Source organism: Octodon degus, unplaced genomic scaffold, assembly GCF_000260255.1.
Source record: "Octodon degus isolate 3935 unplaced genomic scaffold, OctDeg1.0 scaffold00018, whole genome shotgun sequence".
NCBI classification, from domain to species: Eukaryota; Metazoa; Chordata; class Mammalia; order Rodentia; family Octodontidae; genus Octodon; species Octodon degus.
Genome location: NW_004524594.1, coordinates 16,596,401 through 16,611,783, shown reverse-complemented (window position 1 = coordinate 16,611,783; position 15,383 = coordinate 16,596,401).

The window sequence follows — 15,383 nt, the reverse complement described above, 5'->3', positions numbered from 1 at the left end:
CAAGCCTTCTCAGAAGGAGTCAGCACTGCGAAACTCTTAGCAATTTTCCACTGTCACTGTGGAGAAGACTGCTAGTGTAGATGTGTAGGGGGGAACTTCCTGTCATCTTTTGATTAAATCCAAGTGTTTTAGCAGGCAGCTATGACTGGGCTGTGTTCTTCCTAAATGTTTTCTAGTGGTTTAACTTCCTCTCCCTTGGGGGAGACCAGAAGTCTGTGGGGGCTATAAAGCCCTTCCCTCAGGTGGTTCTTTGAAATCTTGAGGCCCTTCATTAAGAGAAGCCTCTGGGCCTGTTTCTCTATAATTACGCATCACTCCTGGCCAAGAGAGACAATCGGGGTAGGTTCTAGACTGCTCTGTTTCCTGGAGGTAAAGCCCAACAGCAAATGAATATATAAAAAAAGTTCAGGGGCCTGGGAGATGGCTCAGTGGAATAAGCGCTTCCCTGGCAAGTGCAAGGGCCTGAGTTCAATCCCCGGTTCCACAAAAAAAAAAAAAAAAAAGTTCAACATCACTTGTCATTCGAGATACATAACTCTTATACATTACTGAGTTCCATCTCCAAAAAGAATGGCTATTATCAAGAAATCAACCAATAACAAGTGCTGGAGGGACTGTGGAGAAAAGGATTTCTTCTCCACTGCCAGTGGAAGTGTAGACTGGCACCAATACTGTATAAATCAGTGTGGAAAGTCCTCAGAAAACTAGGATTAGAGGTCCCAAGAAGAATTAAAAATATATCATCATGATATATGTGCACCCATGTTTAGAGTAACAATTTGTAGTCCCTAGATCTTGGAAACAATACAAATGCCCATCCACTAAGGAATGGATAAAAAAGATGTGGTCTTTTATATAAAATGGAGTACTACTCAGCCATAAAGAAGGGTAAACTTGAGACTTTTATAGGTAAATGGATGCAACTGGAGAGTGTACTCATAAATGAAATAAGGGGAGCCGGGGAGATGGCTCAGTAGGATAGGCGCTTGACTGGCAAACGCAAGGATCTGAGTTCAATTCCCGGTTCTGCAAAAAAAAAAAAAAAAGAAAAGAAATAATGCAGATTCACTTGAGTAAATGTCGTTTCTTCTCCCTGGTGTGAAAAACTGAAAGAGTAAATAAGGAGTAGTGTGTATGGTAGATATTATGAAATGGGAAGAAATTGCTCAAAAGGAAAGAGGAACTAGGGTGGGGAAAGTGTAAAAGAAGGAAGGCAAACGGAAAACAATGCAAGAAAATCACACTACTAGTTTCTCTTAGTTCATTGAAAAGAAATGCCTGCGCTAATAATATTGTTTGGAGAATTTTTATGTCCATGTCTTTTTACTCTGAGTAACCACTTTGAGGATAAAAATATACAGTGTATTAACAATTGTTGCTCTCCTATTATTTTATTTTTCAAAAAAAAAAAAAAAAAAAAAAAAAAAAAAAAAAAAACACTGAAGTGCGGGTTGCATTGCTAAGATTTCTTTAATTTCATCTCAGCCAGCCTCCCAAAATTACCACTTAAGTCACCACCAGGTGTAACCCAGGGGCTTAGAGCACCCGTGAGCTGCCCTTCGCCGGGACTCCCTCAGTTTGCCTTGGCCCTTAAACTTGCTTTTTAGTGGGTCTAATATTGAGCCAATGATTTTGTCTGTTCAGCTTTTTTTGGTGGAAGGATGGAAGTCTTTTACCTGATGGACTGAAACAAATTTTTGTTCAAAGATTTCCTTCTGTGCCTTCTCCTCCCCTCTGCTGGGGACTCTAAGTACATGACCTTTCTGCCACTGGAGTTGCACCACATCTCCCTGGTACTCTTTCTAGCTTTAAAAATTCTTGCTCTGGGGCCTGCAAGATAGCGTGGTGGCGCGCACCTGTAATCCTAGCACTGGGGAGGCTGAGAACAGGAGGATCACTTTGAGTCTGAGCTGCATAGTGAGACCCTGTACCAAATACATTTAAAAAAATCTTTCTCTGTTCCATTTGGAATACATTCCACTCATATCTTCAGTAATCATATCCAGCGCATTTTTCCTCTCAGATGTCGTAGCAGGTTATATAGAAGTTTAATTGGATTTTTTTTTGTTATATTTTCTACCTCATTTGAATAGACAGAATGGGGCTGCCACTACTGTCTTAGTGTCCTTGCCTGCTGACTCTGACATCTGGGTCTGTCCCTTATCCTGGTTGAATTTTCCTGCTTTTTTGCAGGCCCCACGCTTTTCACTGGCTGTAGATATTGTGAGTTTTGCCTTGTTGGATCCTGGACACTTTTTGTCATCCCATGAATGTGCTGCGATTTGTTCTGGGATGCAGTTAAGACCTTGTGGAACAGTCTGTTCCATTTGGACCTTGCTTTTGTGACTTGTCAGACAGGCCTGGAACCTTGCTACAACCAGGGCTGGTTAGTGCCCACTTCTGGGCAAGACCCTGTGCTCAGTGTCTTCCCCCGGGCCTTGCAAGTCACGTGGCTTTCCAATCTGGGTGGTAGAAGCTGGTCCTCTCCCAGCTCCGTGGGCACCAGGCTTTGCAGCTCCTGTCCTTTCAAGTGGCTCTCTGTCTTGGGTTCAGGTCTGTCCCTTTTGGGCTGCTGATCATATCATGTTGGACATTTGAGGAGAACCTCTTCAGGTCTCCATGGTTTGTTATTGGAAGCTCTCTCTTCTCTACCACATTGCAAACTCTAGCCACTCTAGTCCCACACCCCAAGCTCCATACCTTTAATTTGAGAGTTCAGTGGGTGGTGTTTCTGTATCCCTCCCTCTATGGCAGCTCGGAATCTTCCCCGGAGCAGCAAACTTGTGTTACCTAGTCCCAGTGGAATGCAGACCCTGCAAAGATTGGGGTGTCTTTTGTCTCCAATTGTGCTTATCTGACTCAGAGGTTGTAGGTCCCTTGGAAAAGGACCAAGGGTGAAATGCTATGTGCGCTTGATATTATGGTGCATCATTGTGTGTCCCTGCAAAAACCTGGTCTGGTGTCTCAAGGTCCTGCCTCATGGGGACCTAAGGCGGACAAGAGGCCGTGGCTGCATGTAGGAGGATGGCCTCAGCCTCAGCCTCTGTTCTCCTATCTTGATCTCTTATGCATATGTGTTAAGCGGTTCTCGGGCTGGCTGACACCCCCTGCTGGAGCTCCTTGAGCTTTGTGCTGCTTCTCACAGACCTCCATGGGTCCTCTCTGCTCTGCTGTCCACGTGAGTTACGCTGGCCACCATAGTGAAGAACCTCAAGCTAAGTGACTTAAGCAGCAATCAGTCATGGCCCTGAGGCCCGGAGCCCAGAAGGAAGGCTGAGATGAAGGTGTGGCAGGCTGGCCCCTTGGCTTGAGCATGGCATCTCCTTCCGCTGACTTCACCTGGTTGCCCTGTGTGTCTCTTTGTCCTCACCTCCTGTCCTTAGGAAGAGGACCTCATTTCATCTTAAGTACCGCCTCAAAGGCTCCATTTTTGAACACAGCCACATGCTGAGGCCCTGAGTAGAGACTTCCACAGAACGGATCGGTGATTCACAGCGCAGCCGTCACACTTCCTGCCATGGCATCCGTGCCCACTTTGCTTGAGGTGGATGTGACTGCTCCTGCCTTTGTATTTCTAGAACTTTCTCTTTCATCGCTGCCAAGGAGCCCAGTTCTGTAACAGTACCGCTTGTCTCCACAGCCCCTCACTGTAGAAGATGGGGACTACCATGCATCTTGGTGGGCTTGGTGCCCTTGCCAACGTCTCTGGGGCACCCCCAGCACCTCAGAGGCTGTGGTGGATTAACTAGGGATCAGCTTGTAGCACCCAGCTGAGCTGAGGCTGCTGCCAATGGCATGAAACTGGAAGGAAAGATGGTGAGCTGCTGGTTCTCCCAGAGAAGCTTGTCGCACAGGCTTTCCTGATAGGAACATAGCCCTCATCATCAGAGGAGCTCAGGACCCGGCTGTTGCTGAGGATGGCTGTGATTCTTCTGGGGGCAACTCTGGTCCTTACTTGAAGCATCACTTTCTAGCTCCAGTGCAGATCCCTCAGCCTGCTGGCACAGATCCTTCTTTCACCTTGCTGGTGCAGACTTTCCAGCTTCCACCTCTGAACTTTGGGTCTTCCCAGTGTAGCTCCTTGATGCACACTTGCGTGAGACATTGTTGTGGGCTCTAGGCCTCCAGCTGGACTCATAAGAGGCATTGCCATGGGCTCTAGGTCTTCAGCTGGACTCGTGCAGGATGCTGCCATGAGACCCAGGCCCTTGGGTGGATTCCTGGGGTCTGTGGTATGTGGACAGATCTGTTCTCTTCTGCATTTGACTCATTGGGTAAATATAAAATAATCCTATAAATTATATGTCCTGCACTATATCTTTTCCCTTACAAGCCCTGACTACAGCAGAGGCCCTCCCAGGCAGTGACTCAAGGGTTTTCTCCCTTGCGGGAAGGCCCTTCTCTGAGCCTTTGGCCTCCTTCTGTGCTCTGCCATGCCTCAGCCTTGGCCCTTCTGCGTTAGTCCTGGGCCTTCAGTCTTCCTGCACCTCAGGAAGCAGCCCAGCAGCAAACAGGAACTGACCCTGGAGCCCTTGCCCAGATGTTAGATGGCCTCACAAAAACATCTGTTGTAAATTTCACCCTGGTCTTTTCCCAGGCCTGGTAGACCCTAGGGACCCTGCAGCTCTGATGCATAATCCTTTGCTACCCTCCACAGGGCCAGCCCTTCCCAAGGGGCTCCTACAGAGCAACTTGGGTCCAGGGAGGGAGGTGGCTGCACACTTCAGAGGACAGGCACAGCCTTGTCATCTTGCTTCATCTGAGCAAGAGCAGCCATGGCACGGCCACAGCCCACTGGGATCTCCCCGCCCATCCCAACACCAGGGGCTAGTCCCGGCCGCTGGGCGATGAACTATTTAACATCATTTGGTTTCCCACTGATGTCTCTAGTGTCCGCTGTCTTAGGTTTGTCTTCCAGAGTAGAACTGGTGGTGGGGATTCCTAGGCATGGGATATATGGGTAGAGGTACTCCGGGAGCTCGAGAAGAAAGAAGAAGCAGGGAATTTCAGCATCAGTGTCTTAGCTGGACCCAGGAAGGGCTGGGACATAGATTGTCCTGTGGTAGGCCGGCCTTGAGGCAAATGGGTAGCCTTTTTATCTGGGCAGTCACTCTCCGAATGAGGGCCACCCCTGGGCTGGAGCACAGCTTCCTAATTGTCTAAGAGCAAGGCATGGTGGAGGGGCAGCTGCAAGCATCAGCTGACCACAGTGGCTGGGGTTAGATGCATGGGATAGATAGGAGGGGCAGGACATAGGCACCAGGTGGGCTTAGGGTACGGGAACCAGGCTGGCTGAGGGTTAAGGAATTAGGTGGGCTCTAGGTGCAGGTGTGAGGTAGGTGTAGGATATAGGGATTGAATAGACTCAGGATTATGAGGGCCAGATGGTCTAGGCACAGGTATGCAGAGGGTGTAGGGACCTGCTGGGGTGTGGACAGCTGCCCCAGGGTGGGCAGCTCCAGAGACTGCGCTTTCACCACCCACCCTTACTATGGGGCTGTGAAACTTCCAAGGCCAGGTCCCTGGTGTCAGCTTGCAGGAAGCCGTGCAGCACCAGGTGTGGGTCCTGTCTGGGAAAGCTGCTGAGGCCCAGGAAGCACCTTTCAGAGCCCAGGCCTCAGTTCAAAAATCTCTGCAGCCCCTCCAGGCAGGGTATGGGAGGTAGGGCACTGGGCTTTCCCGGCCACAACAGGTGAGTGCAGGTGGGTGCAGGTGGGTGCCTCTGCACGTCCCTGGCCTCCTTGTCCTGGCGAGAGACTCTAGGCACACTCACTGCCTGGGGCGGTGTCTGTCTGAACCTGCCGGACTGGCTGGACGCAGCTGGGGCCATGTGCCCAGGCGTCCATGGGGTTGTCAGTGCCGCCAGGCAGCTGTTGCGGGAGTGGCCAGGCATTGCTGGGTCACTGCGGGTGTGGCTGTGGGTGTGGGTGCAGATGCGTGTGGCTGCAGAGGGCTGGGCACGTGTCTCTTTGTGCTTGTGCAAGCCTGTGCCTGACTGTGTGAGTTCTGCATGCCTGTGTGTGGCTTCCGTGCCCGCGTGTGGCTGCGTGTCGCTGTGCAGGCCATGGCTTCCTGTGTCTGGCCCGGCACAAGAGGCGAATCTCAAAAATGAGCAGTGTCTGGCAAGTTAGGGACAACTGAGAGAAAGAAAGGGACAGGGAGCCACACCTAAGATCTTCTCCTGGCCCTGGGAGACCCTACAGCTCACACTGACCATCTCAACAGTGTCCCATGCTGCGCTGTGGTCCTGTCTGGAAGTGGCTGCAGTTGGGGCAGCGGGCTTCTGGGGTCACAATCCAGGGGCAAGAGAAGGATGGCAGGAAGAGTGATGGATGTATAACCCGGATGGAGCTGGAGCAAGAGAGTGAGAAGATGTGGCCCCGGGCCTTGTCAGGGCGTGGAAGGTAGAGAGCCTTGGAGAGGCAGAAAGGCTGTAATCTGGAGAGGAGGGCGAGGGAGAGAGGAGGTGCACCAGGGATGAACACTCAGCGACTAGGCCCCTTGGCAAGGCCGGGCTGGAGGGGTAGGAGGCGGCCAAGCTGGACTGTGAGGGTCAGCAAGGTAACTGGAAGTGGAATGAGTGAGTCTTCACTCTCAGGATGGCTAGGTCATGGGGGCAGCCTTTGGTCTTCGTGGTGGGAGTGAACTGAGCATGTCCCAAACTGGGGAAGGAACGGGCTGTGGATCCAAGGGAAGCCATAAAAGGAACCAGTGGGCAAAGGCTGCATTCCATGGGGTCCCAAGTGTGTGTCATTCTGGGAAAGGCAAGGGTGTGGGGACAGGAAAAAGACTAGGGGGTGCTGGAATTGTGGGAGGGAGGGAGGGACAGGTGGAGCATGGGTGTTAGGGCAGTGACACTGTTTTGTGTGACGCTGATGGGAGCCACAGGACACCACGCCCTTGTCCAAGTCCACAGAGTGTGCAACACCACGAAAGGCCTTCGTGTCAACTCGATTTTAATTAACATAGTAAATCAACGCACTTTAAAACAATATGCTGTACACCATAATACACACAATCATATTTGCTATTTAAAATATGTACACACAAAAACAGCAGTGTTCTTTAAAAAGTAGCCTTGTGGGTAAGCAGTGTATCAGTCCCTCGCTATTTCATGGTTCAACTTTCACGGACTCTCTGTTTCACAGATTTTCAAAAAATATTAATCTAAATCATTCATTGTGGATTTCCCTATGTTGTGGGATTTTGCAGTACCACACAGTATACATATGTTGTTAAAATTATATGTTTATGGATTTAGAAAATGGCTAAGGAAAAAAAAAGAAAATGGCTAAGAACATTAGAGGTGTTTTTTTTTAAATGTGGGAAAGGCTTGTAAGAGTGTGGGAAGGATTTATAAAGCCTTAAAATATGTATAAATACTAAAAGTGTCGCTACTTTGCTGATTTTCACTTATCATGGGGGTGTCTAGAACAGAATGTCCACCATAAGTGAGGGGCCACTGTATGTCTATAGTGGAATATTATTTGGGTTTGAAAAGGAAGGAAATCCTGATGTACCTACACATGATGGACGCACGATGCTCAGTGAACGAACCCTTGCATGAAGGGACAAGTCCTTAGTTGTAGGAAGTCCCTCCTGGTCCTCTTCTTGGTCCAAGAAACTTACATTCATAATCCCCAAAATACATTATTGGAATCCCACCAAGTTAATTCCAATCTTCCACTTCATGTGCAACCCACAGCGAGTATAAAGACACTAAGGCATATTTATAGTTGTGGGGAGCCAAGGGGTCCTAAGGCCAGCCATGGTGGTGGCTGTCTGGAACAAAGGCCTCGATCCAGGGCCAAACGTGGGCTTTATTCAGTCATGAAGGTGGAGTGGCTTGAGGATGAATGACTGAGAATTGCAGGAAGTAGGTGAGTACTGTGAGCTGGGCTAGGCAGGAGGCGTATATTATACTGTTGAGATAGTATCTAACGTTTTGGGGTCCAGTGCTTCAGCTCTGATGTGTACTCTTTCAAACCTCAGAAAGTCATAGCCTCTGTCTGAAGACTCAATCCCGGCTGACAGTGTGGAGCACTGGTTCTCCGTCCTGTCTCGACCCAGCTCATATTAAAGAGCAGCGGGTGGGGGTTACCAGGAAAGCGTGCATGCCATCTTCAAAGACTACCACCAGCACCTTGGCTAGACCAACGTGCATTGCTTCAAGCCAATTGAACAGATAAGGAAAAATCCTAGCCAGCTCTGTACCTATCAATACGTGGAAATAGGGTCAGGCCCAGCCAAACTGGAGACAACTGCTCTTCTTTCAAGGAGAACTGCTCAGGTAGGCCTCCTCACTTAGTGACTCTGCTCACTAGGGCCTCTAGGATGGACCCATAGGCAGGGGCTATGGAGAGAACTGGGAGTCAGTATTTGAGGGGGGCAGAGCTTCAGTTTGGGGGGATGAGAAAGTTCTGGAGGTGGACACAGTATGAATGTGCTTCATGCCTAGACTTATGCACTTAAAGTGGCTAACATGGGAAATTGTACATTGTGTGTATTTTACCATAATAAATATTTTTTTTTAAATATAAGGTGCATCACGATGGTTCACTAACTCACTCTGGTGCAAGACATTAGAAATTGGGAGCCTCTGGATTTGGGTGAGGATGAGGGCGGGTGTACACTTTCTTCTTAATTTTTTTTAATATTTATTTATTTATTTATTTATTTATTTTGTGTGTGTGGCCAGTTCAGCCCACCAGGGGGCGGGGCTGGCTGGCATGTGGTGCTGGGGATTGAACCGCGGTCCCTGTGCTTTGCTTAGCTTAGTTTGTTCTAAGTAGGTGTTTTAGACCACTGAGCCATCTCACCAGCCCTCTTCTTAATTTTTGGTAAACCTAAATAAACTTAAAAGTGCTCTAAAAGTAAAGGTATTTGTTATATAAAGAAGCTCAGGGTCCAGGGGAGGGATGCAGCCGGAGGAGGGAGGTTTTCTTGTGAGTAGGAGGGTTCACAGTGGCTGAGGACCTGGGCCCTGGGCATCTGTGGTTTCTGGATTTGGGACCCCATGAAGGGAGACAGGAAAGGAGGTGTGAGGGCAGGTGCAAGAGCTCCCCAAGGGCCCTGCTGCACTGTGGCTCCCCCAGTGTGGGCCACTCTCTAGCAATGGCCCCAATGGCTGGGGGACACAGAGGCCTAGGTAGAGCAGGAGGAAGCCAAGGGTTTGGTGGGGGGGAAACATTAGGGGAGAAGCTGATGCTGGGAGTTCCAAGAAGATTCCATTTAGGTCTCACAGGGGGAAGTGAGCCCACAGCCAGAAGGGATTGGGGTGTGTCCCAGAGACCTTGAGGGAGCCACAGTCTGGGGTGAAAGTCTAGCCAGGTAGGGCCTCAGGGATGAGGCTGGGACCAGAAGATAGGTATACTGGGATGGCAGAGTGTCGCAGGACAGAATAAGCAAAGCTCAGGAGCCCTGACCTGGGGCAGGGGAGGTCCAAGGGCCTCAGACAAGCAACTTCGCTCTGCGTGGCATGAGGTCACAGTGGGGAGGCCTGTGGGTAGCACCAGATTGTGTTCCAAAATCCCCATTTCACAGAGGGAAATGTTCCAAAATCCCCATTTCACAGAGGGAAACACAAAGGGTTAGGGTGGGGACAGGAGGCAGTCTACTCCTATTGCGTCACTCCGCCAGACCTGCAGGTCACTTGAGTAGAGCTTAATGGGGAGATCAGGATAAGGCTGTCCCTGGAACACACTCTAGGGTCTGCCCCCACTGCCTTGCTCCTTGCCCCACCATTGTCTCCAGCCTGTGGGGCCGGTCACCCACTTGTGCCTGTCTCCCCTGGGGCTGTGCTGGCAGGAGCTGGTCTGCCTGCTCATCCGTGCATCCTGGCACGGGCAGCTGGATTTGCAGGCAGAGAGCTGTGGGGACATAGCAGGAAAGGCTGAGTGGACAGGGTGACAGAACTGCAGGACTGTGGTGTGGCCCTACCTGCCCTGGAATGGCCCGTGCTGGTGGCCCTTCACTCCGGCTGCTCTGAGGCCAGCAGCACATGCTAGAGACGGAGCTACCAGGAAGCCACCACCATTGCAGCCAGTCACAGGCACAGGGCTGTGCCATAGCTCCCCACCTCCCTGGGCTCCCCACGTGTAGCACTAGCTCTTTGCTGTTGTCTCTGTGACTATGATTTTAAACTGAAGGGAAACTGACGCGAAAGAAGACCAAGTTTTTTAAGTACACAATTTGTTTAGTGCCTTCATTGCGTGCATCCCTTCTGCCTCCTTTTAAAGAATTCCATCACCCCTGAAAGAATCGCCATCACCGTCCGTGGCTGTTCTCCACTAAAGCCACGAACCACTTTCCTGTCTCTGGGTTTGCCAGTTCTGGAAGTGCCCCCCTCCGGAATCCAGCAGTGTTGGCCTTGGTGCCTGGGTTCTTCTCCTGAGCATGATGCTCTGGGGCCTGCTCCCCATCATCGCATGAGCCGGGGCTGCTGCTTCCTGGTGGCTGAGTACTATTTCACAGTGCAGATGCTCATCCTTCCACACATGGGCAGCCTCCATCGTGTAGTCCTCATGGCAAATACTGCTCTGAATGCAGGTGTGCCAGCTTCTGTTGTCCCTGGGTGTTTGGGTCTGCGCCCACAGGGGAGCTGCTGAGTGGGTGGCAGTGCCATGTGGTCAGACCAAGCTTCTGCACCATTTACATTCATACTCGCTGTGAGTGAGGGATGCCAGGAGGTTTGGGCCATGTGTCCACTCCTATCCCTTGGGCTGTGGGTGCATAGCAAAAGGTGAGCCCTCCAGCATCCGGGTATCCGCCACTGCCCTGCAGCCAAGCAGTCCCCCTGCTTGTGAGAAAGAGGGGCAGCTGCCTTGCAGAGCTGGGAGGCTGCTTCTAGGGTGGAGGAGTTCTCTGGGCTGCCCACTGGGGCCCCCAGGGCAGGAGGGCAAGCCCTTAGGGGTGGAGGTGCTGCTGTCCCTGCCAACTCCCCTCCGGACCCCACCCTAGGTTCAGACAGAGACTGCCCTCTCTCCTGGGTTTAACCATTAACAGGCCAGCCTGCCACGAGGCCGCAGACAATGGCCTGCTTGTTCGGTAGTCTGTGGAGGCCTTTGCAGGATCCTGGCACAGTCTTCAAAGCTCCGTGATTAACTCTATTAAGGACAGGATTTGTGCAAACAAAGAGACAGGTGCAGGGGCCAGACCAGCTGCTGGCACTGGGGGCACTTGGCAAAGTGGCCATAAACCACACTGCACTGGCCAGGCCTTCCCTGCCAGTAGCCCACTTGCCAAGATCTGCTGCCTGCCCGGGAGGCTTAAGTGCCGAGTGTCCCAAGGTGAGTGTTTCCCCCACCCAAGTTCCTCCAGGCCTGCTGGGAGCCCAGTTGGACCCACGGGCAGGCCGTTGGAGCAGAGTGGTGCCCAGAGCTTTTTAAATCTACAGTTGCTCCTTATACATCTGCTCTGAGCAAGTCTCTTAAAAAGGGGGGGGGCAATTCCTGGGAAAGAAATCTCTGCTGGCTGGCAACTCCATGGGCATCCTTTCATGGGGCTGTCTAGGCCTTGTCCTGGCCCCAATCCCTCACCATCACCTCAGCCTCATCCCTGTGTCCTGGGTGACCCCTCAGTCCACAAGTCTGCACCCTGGCCAGAGGTCAGAAGTGTTGATCCAAGCAGGGCCAGCACCTCTGGCCAGCAGAGCAGCAGTGAGGCTGTACACTGCACTTCCTGGATCTTGGCTCAAAGGTACCAAGACCCCTGGGGACCACCACCTCCCTGTCTACTTCTGAGATGTGCTTGGATGGAGTGGACACACTCCCTGATATGCAGACAGCCCAGTTGTGCCCACATGGACTCTCAGACACACTGAGCTTGTGCAGGCTCGTGTGCCTTTATTTGAGTCCTAAGCATGGGCTGTGGACAAAGTGGTACCACTGTCCTCGGGGGCCACTACAGGGACACAGAAATGGGCCTGGATTGCCAGACAAAGCAAACCAGCCTCTGTGGGTAGGGATGGGCTCAGGGCCTGGTGGTGACTGAAAGCAAGTGAAGCTGCAGTCTTTTTGTACCCTAAGCACAGCAGTGATGTCATCACTTCAACCATATCCTATTGGTCAGAAGTGAGCCTATAGATCTCACCTTATTTAGGTTGGAAATGTTAATGGGGTCCTTGGAGCTGGAGCCAACGCTGGTGGAGTAAGGCTGGAAGGCATCCAGGGAAGAGCCTGACCACAGAGGCAGGGGTGGCAAGAGAGCAGACCAGCTCAGACCCTGCAGGGTTGCCCATCAAGGGCATGGAGAACCTGCAGCTGGCAGTGAGTGCTGACTCTGCCCAGTCAGAGTGTGGCTGTCCAGTCCTGGGCAGCTGCTGCTTACAGGCCGCAGGAAGAGGTCCTGGCACTTTTCTGGAACGGCTTTGGTTTGGGGGCCCAGGCTCCCCTTCCCACCTACCTGTAGAACTCATGCCTTTGCTCCCGGAAACCTCCAGGCACAAAGAATCCAGTATGCAAATTCTACACTCTCCTCCCTCTATGGTCTTCGAGATAAGGCAGAATAAGTGGGGCGGGGCTGTCCCTACTATGCCCAGGACACTAGGCAGAGCCCAGTGTAGGTGAAGAGGGAGGAGGGTGAAGGTAGAGACAGGTCCAGGTGGGTAGGTCACCAGGGAAAGGTCACACTTGGGAAAGGTTACACCCTGAAAAGGCCTGGGCCACAGGCTGGGGTAGGATGCCTGGGACCCCAGCTCTCCTTCACCACTGGCCAGGGACCATGTTCATGTGAGGTTGTGCCCAACTCTTAAACCTTTCCTGGGCTGAGAGGGCTTGGAAGCAGCCATCCAGCTGTGCAGGGAGGGGCCCGCCATGCCTGAGAGCAAAAGGGGTCCCATCGCCCCCTCCCCTCCAAAGCCAGCCTAGCCAGTTTGCTGACCCCTGGCCCCTCTGCTCTAACAGGCTGGCACCTACCCTCTCTGCCCTTCTGTGTCTCTGGCTACTTTCTGGATGCCTGATGCCTCTGGGGCCCTGGTAAGCCCTGTCTTTCAGAATTCATCCACCTGTCAGAGTGCCCTGGTTCTGCTGTCCCTTCCAGGCTATGGGTGATTTCCACCTCTCCAGCCCTGGCCTGCTCCCTGCAGTTCCTCTTGTGTCCTGGCCCTGCTCCAGGCTGGCTGCCAGCCTCCCTATCTGCTGGCTATCTCCCTGTCCCCCTGCCCTTTTCTGCTCTTCTGCTGCCTATGGTGGCTGCTAACCCCTCTCTTCTAGAAAGAGAACAGGCCAGGCCCACCCAGCCAGCAGTGGCCCAGCTTGCTTTGCTCCAGAAGGACAAGCTGAGACGAGCAGCCACCCAGCTCCACATCACCCACAAGGGCAGCCCCAGGATAGGTTATTTCTGGAATCTGAAGACAGTCAGATTGGGTGTGAGGCATGAGTAGCTTCCGGCATCTCCCAGTGTGGCTCATGGCACAGGGGAACAGGAGTGTTCACCCCATTCTCTTTCTTCTTCTTTTTTTTTTTAAACAGGCTGTTTTTATTTTTAAAATGTTTTTATTAGCACACATTTACAGTACATAATGTTTACATTCTTTGCAATGAATACATATATCATACCTTAGTTTCTTCTCTCATCCCCTGTCCCTCCCCTTCCTCTCCCCTCCTCCTGCATCTCTTAGTTCCCTTCCCATTTGAGAAAGATCTCCTCCCTATTTCCTATGATCTGTCTTTATTTTTATTTTGGGTTTCTACTATGAGAGGAACCATACAATATTTAAGACGATGTGTCTGATTTACTTTGCATAATGTTACGGCCTCAATGTACATTCATTTTCCAAAAATAACTCAAGGTTATCATTCTTTATGGCAGAGCAGTAGCACGCCCTTGTGTGTACGTTGCCACATTTTCTTTATCCATTCGTCTGTGAAGGGACATAGAGGCCACTTCCAGGATTTGGCTACTTTGAATAGAGCCCCTATGAACATGGATGTGCGTGTGCCACCGTGATGTGATGTCTTTAGCTCTTTTGGGAAGATGCCTAGAAGGAAAATATCTGGGTCAGGCGGAAGTGTGAGTTTTCGTTTTTCAGGAATCTTCATACCGATTTCCATAGAAGTTGTACTGGTTTTTGGTGTTTTTTTTATTGTTTTTCGGCAGAACTGGGGATTGAACTCAGACCCTTGTGCTTTCCAGGGAAGCGCTTATTCCACTGAGCCATCTCCCCGGCCCCAGAAGTTACACTGGTTTGGATTCCCACTATCTAAGAACCAAGACCCTCAGCAACATTTTTGTATTATTTGATTTCTTGTTATTTGCCATTCTTTCTGGGGTAGGGTAGACTCTCGGTGCTGCTTCAGTTTGCATTTCTCTAACGGCCGGCGACGTTGAGCATTTCTTCACGGATGTATTGGCCATTTGTACTTCTTCAGCGAGGTGTCTGTTCATTTCATTTGCCCATTTATTGAGTAACTCTTTTTACTCAAGGTCTAGTTATTTTAGTTCTTTGTATATTCTAGATATTTGTCCTTTGTCTGAGAAAGACCTCGAAAAATATTTGTTCTATTCTGCAGGTTGTCTTATGCTGTTGGTTGCTTCTTTTGCTGTGCAGGAGCTTTTACATTTGATCTGATCCCATTTATTGATTCCCAGAACTATTTTCTGCACTACCTGTGTTTTGTTCAGAAAGGCCTTTCTTATGACTTCAAGAGGTTTACCTATTTTATCTTCCAGAGGATTGTCTTTAAAAAAAAAAATAGCTCTTCGATCCATTTTGATTTTAGTTTTGTGCATGGTGAGACACAGAGGTTAGGTTCAATCTTCTGCATGTGGACAGCCAGTTTTCCTAGCACCATTTATTAAATGGATTGTCTTTCCTCCAGTATGTATTTTTGGCTCTTATCAAAGATCAAATAGTTGAATTCACCCCAGGTTATTTCTCCATCCTTGATTCTGTCCCATTGATGTTCCTGTTTGTTTTTGAAATAGTACCATGCTGTTTTTATCACTATAACTTTGTAATATAACTTCAAGTCTGGGATTGTTATGACTCCCTTTTTGCTGTTATTACTCAGGGCTGCTTTGTCCATATAAATTTTATGATTGTTTTCTCCGTTTCTGTGAAGAATGCTTTTGGTATTTTGATTTGGATTGCATTAAGTCTGACCATTTTGTCTGCACTGGTTCTACCTATCCAGGACCAGGAGGTATCTTTCTATTTTTTGATGTCCTCTTTGATTTCCTTTCTTCAGAGTAGTGTGGGGTTTTTTGTAGAGAGGTCTTTCATTTCCTTGGTCAGCTTAATTCTTGAGTATTTAATTTTTCTTGGTGCTGCTGTGAATGGTATTCTTTCCTATTTTTTCCTCAGGTGCCTCATTATTATTATACAAAAATGCTATGGGTTCTCATGTGTTGGTTTTGTATCCTGGTGCATTACTGCCTTTGAT